Source organism: Pyxicephalus adspersus, chromosome 3 (genome assembly GCF_032062135.1).
Source record: "Pyxicephalus adspersus chromosome 3, UCB_Pads_2.0, whole genome shotgun sequence".
Classification (NCBI taxonomy): domain Eukaryota; kingdom Metazoa; phylum Chordata; class Amphibia; order Anura; family Pyxicephalidae; genus Pyxicephalus; species Pyxicephalus adspersus.
The window spans coordinates 134,516,334-134,526,156 of record NC_092860.1 but is presented as its reverse complement, the minus strand read 5'-3'; the positions used below and the strand labels follow the sequence as shown (position 1 = coordinate 134,526,156).

At 37.7% G+C, this 9,823-nt stretch overlaps 1 long non-coding RNA gene across 1 annotated transcript; it reads right to left on the bottom strand.

Moving 5' to 3' along the window:
* Window positions 1-6: 6 nt before the first annotated feature.
* On the bottom strand, window positions 7-1,885 carry LOC140327817 (uncharacterized). Its single transcript, XR_011920140.1, has 3 exons — window positions 1,703-1,885; window positions 1,092-1,304; window positions 7-851 (listed from the first exon to the last, which is right to left on the bottom strand). It is a non-coding gene; the product is annotated as an uncharacterized lncRNA (long non-coding RNA).
* Window positions 1,886-9,823: the final 7,938 nt, after the last annotated feature.

Sequence of the window (9,823 nt, the reverse complement as noted above, 5' to 3'; positions counted from 1 at the left end):
CTCATCTGGAGTATGCACTCCAGTTTTAGGCACCAGTTCACAAAAAGGATATAGTGGAATTGGGGAAAGTGCATAGAAGGGCATCCAAACTAATAAAAGGAATGGAGGAGCTCTGCTATGAGGAGAGATTAGCTGAACTGAATCTATTCTCCCTTGAGAAGAGATGTAAAGGGGGGATATGATCACCCTGTATAAATATATAAATTGTCCATATAGAGAACTCTCTTCCCAATTATTAACTTTGAGATCATTACAAAGGGCAAGAGGGCACTCTATGCATCTGGATAAAGAGAAGTTTAAGCTCCAGATAAGGAAGAAATTCTTCATAGTAATATCTGTGAAAATGTTGAATAGGCTCCCTCAACAAGTAGTTTTAGCAAGTTCTAAAGATTGCTTTAAGAAAAAGCTGAAAGCTTTTCTAGAAGAACAGAATATAACTGGGTAATAAAGGGGAACTAAACTCAAAATAAAAAAACACACTTACCTTAAATCCTGGAGATCCGTCAATGCTTCAGGAGGTTTCTTTGTTTGGGTCCTGCGTTGTGCCGGTACCCTTCTTTCACCCAACGCAGAGGGAGCGCCGAGCACCACCATCTTCTTCACTTTACTTCCAGGTTCTTCTTTGTACATCACCTGATCTCGCACAGCCCAGATGCAAGATTGGGTGACATAGATGTGGAAAAAAAAACTGATTTCACTGCGCATGCAGCCAAGAACCTCCTGGGAAGCATGACATATGTATCCTGGGAGGCTCTGCTCTTCCATTCTGCGGTGATCAAGACAGAAAAGGGAGGTGTTGATCCAGGAAACTTCTGATTGTCTCACAGGTACAGGAAGGTTTTTTGTTCCCCCTGTTGGAGCAAATTGAATAATGCTTTATAAGGATTTTTTTTGCCTTCCTCTGGATCAGTTATGTCTATAGGGTTTTATCTGGAATATGCTAGTTTGTAGAATGCTTATTTCCCTAGTAGTAGAACTTGATGAGCTTTTTTACTTCTATTTTCAACTTTACTATGTAATACTGAAGACATGCAAACTTTGAAGAAACACATATGGAATTATGTTTTAAACAAAAAAAGTGTTAAACAAACCAGAATATGTTTTCTTTTTTAAATTCTTCAAAGTAGCCACAGCCATTGATTTGATGACAGCTTGCTTTGATGCACACTCTTGGCATTCTCGCAGTCAGCTCCATGAATCAGTCACCTGGAATATTTTTGCAAGTTTTGAAGGCTTTCTGAGAGGTGCTGAGTACTTGTTGGCTGCTTTGCCTTCACAATGCGATCCAACTCATCCAAAACTATCTAAAAATAAAAATCATTCAGTGTGTCCAAACTTTTGGCTGGTACTGTATGTATATCAAATGAAAAAAAGAAGAGCGCAATATACTAAAGTGGGTAAAAGAGAAAAAGAGTTCTGCAGGAGGGTTGCAAATACCGTACAGTGTAATAAGTAATTGGTCCAGGGCATTGGGGATGAATCAAATTGACTTTAGTTTTAAAGGTACAACCCAAGATCAAAATATAGTCATATATTACACACAGGGAACATAGTCTACCTAGCTGTGACTTTTGATTATGGACTATGGATGTTTAGCCAGGCATTGCTACTGTAATCTGCATAGAAAATTTGCCTTGCAATGCGGTATTTTCCAAACACCAGCAAGATTCTGTATATATCATCTTGCAGCCTTTACACTTACTTCTCAGTTTCTGCCCATCTAACTGCCCCTGCCTGCTTGAAATATTTGCATTTTGGTCTTGCCCCCACCTGGTTTGCAATGCCATCATCCATCCTCTGAACAGAAGTCTGATCTGGCACTGGGAAGTGAGTTGGTATCAGACTCTGAGAGTTATAGTTCTATATGGCATGGCTTAGATCACATTCGAATGAAAAGACTTTCAGCCCTTACTATTTCACTGCATAATATTTTTAACAGAGACTTCAGTTGTGCTTTGAGGCCAACTCCAAGAATAGCACATGATTCTGCTTGTGTCAGTATAGTACATATTGTACTGCAGCTCTGGCAAGCCCCAAGGTGAGATAACAACATGCTCTAGTAACACAATGTTATTGCAATATGTAGAATGTGGCCCCACATAAGAAAAAATTAGTTCAGATTTTATTTGGGTATACTATTCATAAGTATACTGTACAGCAATATATATCACGTTATGCTTTGTTACACTTTTTACCAATTATTTTGGGGATGTAATCGTGTTGCATAATATGCAATTTGGCCCATGAACCAAAAAGGTTGCACAAGCCTGCTTTAAAGCCTATACAGGACGCCTTTAATGGACAAAATCTCTAACTCTCCTATTTCCACTTTTGATATAAAAAATTATATTATCATTTTTTAATAAAAATATCTCTGCAAAATATCATTGCATGTTCTAAATTGCTAATTTGTAATTGTTTTATGGAAACTGTGCTTCAAGAGTGAAGGGTGTTTGTAGCGTGTACTTATTTTATCCAGAAGCTTTTCTATCCTAAAGATATGGGGAAAACCTAATAGTAAAAATACAGATGCAGAGTCATCAATTAGAAAGCAGTTCTAGGAAACAATCAATAAACTGCCATTTCCATAGTGCTGAACTGAGAATTGTTCGCTCACTTTAGCTAAACCTTATGTAATATTAGCAGTGCTTCTGATTAAGACTTCATACTGGAGTCACATAATTCTATGATATATAGTATCCTTGTTCTCATATTCCTGTACATATGGGGGATGTTCCAATGGGCTCAAAGAGAAGGTGGTGCTTAAATCATCACACTGGATGACATTTTTATAGAATTTTGGGAAATTCAGAAGATCGGAAAACTGGTAACTAAAGTGATTTTATTAGCTGTGTCCTGGTGCGGAATGTAAAATCATCCTCACAGATCACAGTGTTCTAAAGTCAATTTGAATGCAAATGTTTATGTTGCTTTTTAAAGAAGTATTGTGCAAAGTGTTGCAGGTTTACATGAAGGTTGATGTGCTGAGTTAAGCGTAAAAATACTTACCTGTCTTGCCCCATGAAAGCAAGAACAACCAAATGTGTACCCCACCAGTGTTTAGAACCACCATTGACACCCGCAGCCTCCTGAAGGTCTTTGGATCAGGGTAATAGAAGTATGTTTAATGCAAATTATTACACCAAGCTCATCCTACCCTCGAAAGAAGAAGAAGATTTTTTCCCCTTTTTATCATTGGAGATTTAAAAAAAAAATGGGCGAAGATTCTATTTATCCAAGTCATTTTAATCATACGTCTTTAGGACATACATTATGATCCTCAAAGCTGAACTCCATGATATGCAAAATTTTTTATTTACAAGTGGGTATTCTTTTTTCATTTTACTTATTTCTTTGTGTATTTCCTCTCGATCTGAGCAATATTCCAATTTCAAATTTTCTTCTGTGCAGGAGCTCCTTTTTATAAAGACCAGTCACTGCTGCTCTCTCTCTCTTGTGTTGGGTGACTGGTCTTATATCTGATTTCTCCGGTAATTTTCTGCACATAGCCTGCACCTGTTGGGTCACCACAAGGAAAAGATGATGCATAAAAGGCAGGTTTATATCCTTTGTGGCTATTGAGAAGTTTATTTTCAAAAAGGTTTTTGCGGCTAGAGTTTTGCTTTAAATTTCATACTTAGCATTTTAAAAAAATCAGTTACTAATTAAAATTATTAATCAGCCTCCTAAATGATATATTATGATAACTGACAATATACTGAATCCTTAGAACATGACCTTCACTAAATATATTATAATGTCATCCTCTGAACCTGCTCACTTGCTATGCATGATTACTTTAATTTTAATATTAAATAATCCCTATGACGCTGCACACATTTTCTTTTCTTTTTTTCTCATTAAACCAATTTAATTATGTTTTTGCTTAAAAAGTATGAGCTTTGACATATCATCAGTTATTACTGACGTACTGTGAAGGTCATGGCTATTATAAATCAATTTGCTGACACGTTATTTGATTAGAATATTTAATAAACAATTATGTAAACACACTAGCCGTCATCTCTTTCCGATAAATTCCGTGGAGGAATTGGTATTTACAAGCAAACATGATGACAAGTAAAGTCAGATGTGTTGTTTTTGTAAAAAAGGTAACACACAGACACCCTTTATGACAATATGCACAGATATTTTATTAAAGTGGATTTAATTGTGTATTTCTACATAACCCACATGTAAAGTCATTATTGTAGCATTAAAGGAATCATTTTCTATTCTATATTGTTTTCTTGCTTCTTGTTCTGCATTTTTAGAATATTTTATATACACATTTGCATATATAATTAAGAAGGTATTAAAAATAGAAATATACACTTAGTACTGTCAGCATGCTTAATGACTGCTAAAATAAATTAGCCAACCCAGTTTTACTGTTTTTTCCCTGATAATTAATAACTCCAAATTTAAAGCTACTTCATATCCATCATACAAACTGTCTTTAAAATAAACCTATAATATAATAAAATAAAGAGAGAGAGAGAGAGAGAGAGAGAGAGTATGAAAGCAAACGGTTGTGTTCAATAGAAATATTCAATAGAAAAAAAAATCTAAACAACTCTTCCCCGTAATACAAGTATTCAGCTTGAGATTATGGTCCTGGTTTTAAACTCTGAAACCAAAAACACAAAATATTAGTAACACATTTATACATTAAAAAAATTCCTACAATAAGCAAAGATGCTTGTCATATAACACCAAAGCTGAACTCCAAGCAACCATTTAGATACACATATAAAATTCTTATGGGGGATCTGTTGTACCTGCCAAATGATTTTTTTTTTCTTGATTTGGATCCAAGGTTTACATTGCCCTGCCCTGGCCAGGTTTTGGACACACGCACATTCTCTGTTAAGGTAAGGACTACACTGCTGTCATCTATTTTCCTCCCAGCCTACTAATTGGGCAGTAGGGAAACAGGAGATTAAATACCTCTTTGTTACTATCATGCTCATATTTTTTAGCATATTTGCACGCAGCTCATCCAATTATCCCCAACCCCCAACCACCCTAGGGGGGGAGTCGTAGGCTTTATTTAATATCATGCAAAAAGACAACAGGAAGTGAATTCTGCACACAATCTCACAGTCACCAGAACAGGTCACTCTCATGGGGAAAATCCCATTTATTCCCGTTCTAATGAAAACCTAGTATTCCATGTTATGACATAGCATTGCTCTGACTAGGATCTCCCCAAAAGAACACAGACAGCAATTACAATCCAACAAAGGCTCTAAGCCCCCCAAAATCCCCACCCCAGTGTATTCAAATCAAAACCATAAAAAAAATTTGACTAAAGTCTTATTCTAATTCCGAGTGATGGCCAGTAAGTAAATGGACTTTTCAGTCACAATTGCAGTTTTTTATTGCCAGGAACATGCTATTAGCTCCCTTCCCATTCTTATATTTTATTGCTGTCTGACATTTTCTGTTTTGTATTAGCTTTCTGTTTTTCACGAGCAAATGTGTTGGAATCAATTTTTGTGAAAATGTAATTTGGGATGAGAATTGATGCTACGCTCTACAGGGGATTGTATAATCTCAGTGACATTGCGGATATTTAAGGAAAGCCATTTATTAGACAGCCTTGCCTTGTGGCAAGAGAAAAGGGCATCTCTGACAAGGAGGTTACAAATTCTGATATCTATAATAACCAAGGGAAATATCTGGTTTCAAACAGGAGAGGTTGTACTGATTTATATTTAATGAATTCTGATGAATATTATACTTCCTCTATCTGCTTTAGAATATGATGTGGATTTAAAGGGGAATGATAGTGAGTTTTAGTTGACATTTTAAGTTAGTCTAGTAACATATACCTTGAATTATTTCTTGTGACTTTGCAATTTTACCTGTTTGATGCAAATTTAGATTTTTGTATGACAGATATATATTTATATATAGGTAGTCCCTGGGTTAAGGACATCTCAACATACAGACGCCTCCCAGATACGAATGGGGCTTCCCTGGTGGCTCTGTGCAGGATGGAGGCTTGAAGGGGGGAGGGGTGGTTTGCATGACTTGCAGAAGGAATCTTTTGCTAAACACAGCTGAGGTTGTGGGTGATCCTAAGGACTGAGCTGATCTGTAACATCTTGAAACTCTTCAATGACCAAGACAAACTCTGCAGTTGTTTTTTTGCAAATCAAAGCACAGCTTGCTCCAGAAATTAATGAATGTCTAGGCTCATAAAGTTTATTTTTTGTTTTTTGCTTTGTTTGTGACTAACTCACAGTGAGGATTTTATACCGTAACTGACACCATGCTGCCTAATAATATGTTGAGACAAACATCTGTCTTCTGTCTTCAGTTCAGGGCAAGGCTCCATCTTCTCTCTCATCTTCCTGGTTCTTCCTCCTTTGTCACCCAATCTCGCACTGTGCAGGTGCAAGATTGGGTGACATAGATTGGGAAAAACTTCTCAATCTCACTGTGCTTGCATGGGATCGGCAAGTTTTTTCCCCTATTGATGAAAGGGCAGCCAAAAGCCTCCCGGTATGTGTGACGTAGGTATGCCGGGAGGCTCTGCTCTCCTTTTCATTCTTGATCGCCTAGGACATTGAAAATTAGAGGGCCGTGCTGCACGCTTTTTTTTTTTGTTTGTTTTAAAGGGTGTTGCACTTAGAAAAAAAGCACAATTAGAATTTTTGCTTTAAACAAAAGGGTTGTCCACCCTTTTGTAAAGTAAAAATTCTGAGTTTAGGTACGCTTTAACTAAAAAGGTAATCTCTTGGTACCCCATTGTACATATCCTACTTCTTATATATTCTACCTCATTGCAGGACACAATAGTGGCCTAAGTGTTCGTAAAAGGAACCACAGTGTAGTGTTAAGCTGCGTACACACTCGCAATTTTTGATCTTTCATGAACCTTTCCAACAACAAGGGACTGCACGATGCATGAACGGTGCTGTACATACAGCACCGTTCACTCTCTATGGAGAGGGGAGGGGGAGAGCGACGGAGCGGCACCCTGCTGCGCGCTCTCCCCCTTCCCTTTCATTAGGATCAGTTGTCGTCCATCGTCCGTGGATCCGGCAGGACGGTCGTCCGGACGATGGACGACACCAACTGTACACACGGCAGATTTTCGCCCGATAATTGGCCGATGCCGATTATCGGGCGATAAAAATCTGACGTGTGTACGGAGCTTAAGGGCAGGAATCTGATACACATAGAAGGGTTTCAGTTGCTGTAAATCTTTTAGCTGCATTGGCATCAGGACAATGTCATTTTACCCCCTACCTCTCCAGCTCGACCATCAAATACCAGTGTGGTCACATTGAGTTGTCAAATGTTAACAAAGTTCTCCTACCACTAATGATGCATAGTCCATGTAAAAAGTGGAAAAAGTCTCAAATAATACCTACCAGGAAATACAATGAGTATTTTCTGCGAAACGCGCTGGGCACCCAGACAATTCTTTTTTTTCTTTTGTATTTCATCATATTCTTTGCTACTTTTTCTACTCAATAGGTGGGCTAAGCATCAATAATAGTTGGCATAAATAATATCCTTTATGTTATAAAGCAAGTTATTATACAGAATTCTGCCAATATACCCATTCTTTCTGTCTTTTCTATTTGAAAATGTTTTCCTAGTGGTTTTTATTTTGAGAGAGTAAAAGCAATCTTTGTAATAATGCTCAGAGATTAGTACCTAAATAGAAAAAAAATCACCTAAGAATCTCAAATATATTCTTCTACTGAAATTAAAATATATTGAGTAGAACACAGCACTTTACAAAGTCCATAGTCATAGTCCCTCAAAGGGGGTCACACTATAATATCCCTACCATAGACATATGTCTTTCATAAAGTCAATTTTGGGGGGAAACCAATTAGCCTAACTGCATGTTTTTGGAATAAGAAACAAACAGGAGTTTTCAGAGAAATCTAACGCAAACACAGGGAGAACCTGCAAACTCCATGCCATGCCCCATCTATGTCCTGGCCGAGATTTGAACCTGGGACCTAGCACTACAAACCCCCCTCTATGTGCATGACCCCAGTTCCTTTTTACCTCTATGCACATATAAAAGTTAGCGAGTATGCATACTACTTTGTCACGATTCAGACAATTTGTTAAATAGTGTGCATCGCTTTTCATTCCTTTAAAAACCATTTCAAGTATCTTGTATAAAATCCTGCAGGAAGCAAGTAATCAATTAAATCTTAGCCTTCTACTTTGGAACTTGCTGATTACTTTTCATCATACTTCAAGTCCATAAACAAATGTGAAAGCTGAAAAGTAAGAAAATATTAAACAAGTCTGGAAAGTTAATAAACTCTATCTTTTCACATAATGGAAAATACAGTAGCGCTCAGTCTTTTGATTGTATTTCATTGTAATTCCAAGAAAACTCAATTTCCACACAAGAACTGCTCAATTGTTGCACAGAAACCAATTATTTTCCCATGTCTATTCGTCCAGGTTCCTGAGGCATAGCTTACAACTGCACAGTCATTTGTTCTTCGCTAAAAACAATCTTTAGAAGCTACACTGACATATCATCAGGACTTTTAGAAATTTTCAAAGCAATAAACGTAAATTGGAATTGATGATGTGCAATCATGTAGCAGGACATCAATTGTTTACATCCTAAAGAACTGAAGATGTCCCTGGCGTCGCTAAGTTTGAGGCTTCACTTGATGCAAATGTTTCCTGTGAAATGATTTCACATGGCTTGTTTCTATCAATTATTTTGCCTCTTTCATGGGAAATAAGATCTTTTAGTTCTGAAGATTGTTTGATTTTGCTTAGAATAAACTACAGGGTGGAATGCATTCATGGGGCTTGGTTGTCTTCTGTTGACAGATCAAAGACTTAGTGGGGGACAGTTTGTGTTTCTGAACTGAAATCTGGTAATCTTTAGACCATATTGTTTTTAGTGATTTTTAAACTTTCATTTTTAAATATTGATTATGTAAATGGTAATAATCAGATGCAGGAAAAAACAAGGTATAATTAGTATAGCAGCACTAAACCCAGTTTAATTTCACCTGTTCTTGTTCCGTTGCAGATGGTACCATCTTTTTTTTTCTTCTCTTCCTTTTTTCACATTTTGGCCATCTTGTTCGGCCTGGCAGGAGTGGCACAACTCCCACACAGCTGTGCGGGAGTATATTCAGTCCTGGAAACAGATGAAGAAGATGATAAATAGTTGGAATAACCTTCCAGAAGCATCTTTTTGTCTTGAGCCCTGCACCGAAGTACCAGGGCTAAGTCCTCAGGCAATCAAAATACCCCAAAAGGATAAGAAAAATGTTCTCTGCTTTATCCACTTTTTACTATTATCATTCCATAGATCCTTACTCCCCTCCGCCATGACCCTCCTAAAGTAATCTATTCATTACTCCCCATCCCTATGCACTATTGTGAGATGTCCCTTCAATGACCCGCCCCTTAGGCACAAACACCCCAAGGACAAATCCCTCAGTGACACATCCACCCATCAGGGACAGACTGCCCAGTGATGCAACCCATTAGTTACAGAAACCCCTTCCCCTCAGTACCAGACTACTCAGTGATACATCCTTTATTGGCTGACCCCCAGTGAAAGACCCTTCCCCCAGTGAAAGGCTCAGTGCAGTGTAAGAGGCACAGGAGAGGGTGAAAGAGCCATATTAGTTAATTTAAACATTGACTTTTAGACAGAAACCAAGGTAAGCAGTCAATAGGGAATGTGTTTGCCCTAGTTAGCAACTGAAAGCCAATGTTTACATTATGTACCGGCCTCTACCTTGGCACTGCTGCCCAAAGAGGAGTCTTTTCTTCATTTAGCCCAGTAAGAAAGGGTCCGGGG